This window comes from Leucopleurus acutus (assembly GCF_964270905.1).
Source record: "Leucopleurus acutus genome assembly, chromosome: 14".
NCBI classification, from domain to species: Eukaryota; Metazoa; Chordata; class Mammalia; order Artiodactyla; family Delphinidae; genus Leucopleurus; species Leucopleurus acutus.
Window position 1 is genome coordinate 59,062,603 of NC_139156.1, and position 2,797 is coordinate 59,065,399.

The 2,797-nt window shown below is 42.5% G+C and overlaps 1 pseudogene across 1 annotated transcript; it reads right to left on the reverse strand.

The window, feature by feature from the left end:
* Positions 1-2,082: 2,082 nt before the first annotated feature.
* Positions 2,083-2,501, reverse strand: LOC309971201 (protein FAM136A-like; annotated as a pseudogene). Its single transcript has one exon. The product of its transcript is annotated as a protein FAM136A-like (transcript).
* Positions 2,502-2,797: the final 296 nt, after the last annotated feature.

Consider the following 2,797-nt stretch of genomic DNA (forward strand, 5'->3'; position numbering starts at 1 on the left):
TGTAGGAAATTGTTGGGATTTGAGGAGGGGAGTATTGAGAAATTTTAAAATAATTTTAAACATTTATTTAAATTTTATGCAATTTAAAATGGAAACATGGGTATTTGTTATATAATTTTTCTTTCTCTCTTAGAAATAAAACAACAGAGATAAAACCAAAGCCCCTTCCCTCTACCTCCCTACAAGGAACTTTATCTTATTTTTATCAAAGTAATACATGTGCATAGTTTTAAAAATGTGGGGCTTCTCTGGTGGCACAGTGGTTAAGAATCCGCCTGCCAGAGCAGGGGACACAGGTTTGAGCCCTGGTCCAGGAGGATCCCACATTCCGCGGAGCAACTAAGCCCGTGCACCACAACTACTGAGCCAGTGCTCTAGAGCCCGTGAGCCACAACTACGGAAGCCGGCGTGCCTAGAGCCCGTGCTCCTCAGCAAGATAAGCCACCGCAATGAGAAGCCCGCGCACCGCAATGAAGAGTGCCCCCCGCATCGCTGCAGCTGGAGAAAGTCTGCGTGTGGCAGCGAAGACCCGGCGCAGCCAAAAATAAAATAAATAAAAATAAATAAAATTTAAAATGTGAATAGTTTATATGTGTAGAAGGAAAAATAGCAGTTATCCCCCCCCACAGAGGCAACTATAATCAAGTGTCTTAAATATTTCTAATAATATAATCATATCAATTGCTTTTAAAAACTGTTAAATGTATATAAAGTGTTCAATATAGAGAATATGAAGTGTTGGCGCTTTTAAATACATATATGTGTTCTCCGGTATATTTTCACCATAGTTATGTGATTTGGGGTCATTATTTATTATTTATATTATACCAATATTGAACCTGAGCTACATCATGTACAATGATGATAATTCTTTTTTTGTTTTGTTTTGTTTTGAAAAATTACATCTTATTTATTTTTAAAACCAAACCACTAGGAAAATATATCACCGTCTTGAAACAGCAAACAGGCTATATTATCAAGTAATAAGTTGCTAAAAACACAACAAGGTCCTTAATAAAACGATAAGGTGCCAGAACTGGGGCAAGAACAACCCATGTCGCAAAAGTGGTATTTGGTAACGGGGACGGGGGGCTGTGTCCCATTTTTTGCTCTAAAAGAGTCACAGCTTGCCCCTGAGTTGCTTACTTTTTCTCCTTTGACCTTCATGTTGCCAAGGGTTTGTTTCAACAGAGCTTTGTTATTACAGGGAGCAAAGTAAGCAATACTGGGTTTAGGCTTTCATTCTATTTTGTTTTATGAAAACCAGATTTTTCCAAAGCCAGTACTTCATAACTCTCTTAATTAAGCAGCTAACAATTCATCTTTCACTGTTCATTCCTGAATACTAGCATATAGCACAATCAAAATCCCATTTCCCTTCAAGGGTGAGTGTCACTGCAAGATTGTCTTGTGATTCGGCTGGCTCTGCTGCAGACAGCCTCAGGGCTCATCATGGCTGCCAGTTAGAGGGAAAGTTTGCTTCCCCTACCAGTGTGATAGCGCTTCTTATATTTTTACAGGGTCTCCAGGCTGAAAGATGTCATGTGTGAGAATTTTAAGAAATGCGCATCCACATTTTGACGGCCAGAAATGAATACCTGCAAGGACCCTTTCAAAGTTTTTATCCAAACTACCTCCCCCAACTCTACATCTTAAAGTAACTCCATGCCCTTGTATATAAAACAAAACCAAGCAAAACAGATCCCCAGAAGCCCCCTTCTAAATTAGTGACCTCATGGATTTTGTTTTATTTCCAGTTTGTGGAAAATGTTGTAGTGATCCTTCTGGTAAACAGCTCATAGTATCTGTGCTAGGATAAGCACTTGCCACATGAAATTCAGGCTCACAAAAACTCTCCTGTGCTATCTTGTGCTATCTCTGACCCAAATTTTAGCACCAATTTTTTTCACTTTCTAGGATTCAAACACAAGGGAACCAGTGTCCAGAGGCAAGTGACATAGGCCTTAAACTTGCAGCCATCCTTAATTTCCTCATTCATAAACTTTCCTTAGAAAACTCAAATCCCCATTCCTCTTTTTAAACAGATTCCTGCCTTCAGCCCCAATGGCCAATAGCAGACATCTATTTCCCAATGGACGAGAGACACTCCTTCATCTTCTTGGTCATGGTTGGGGTGAGGTTCATGTGGTCATCCACACACTTGTTCACGTAACTCTCCAGCTGCTGCTTCACCTGAAGCTCTTTACTCCCTGCATCTATTGAATCTTTGGCTTTGTCGTTGCAATGCATAGTGCACCGGGCCAGGCCATCCTGGAACTTCTCCAACTCGCTGGTCACCAGGGCCTGGGCTTGAGCCAGAGGTGCATGGCAGCACGCAATGCACTGGTGCACTTGCTGCATGGACACCGGGCTGTCCTCGCAACAGACGGCGCTGCAGCGGGACATGAGGCCCTGCATCTTTCCCAGATGTTCTGTCTCTCCAGACTCTTCACCATAGAGTCTACCGCCTCCTGCACCAGGAGCTGCTGCAGCTCTGCCATGGCGACCTGGCGCTGCTCCCTGCTGGCCGGCACCCACATGGACTCCCGCTCAGGAGCCCGCTGCCTCGCTGCTTCCTGGGTCACTGTGGCCCGCCCTTTCCAGATAATTCTTTTCTTATACAACTTTTCATTTTCCTAAGCATAATTGCCTTGCTTTTTTCATTTGCTCGGTTTTTAAAGTTCTAATCATTATTAAATCATTCCCAGACTCTTAGCTAGGACCTAAAACTCTGCTCCATTCATTCAAATGCAGTAGATAAGTTATCAGTCCTTTTTTTCACCCTTAGAGATCTACC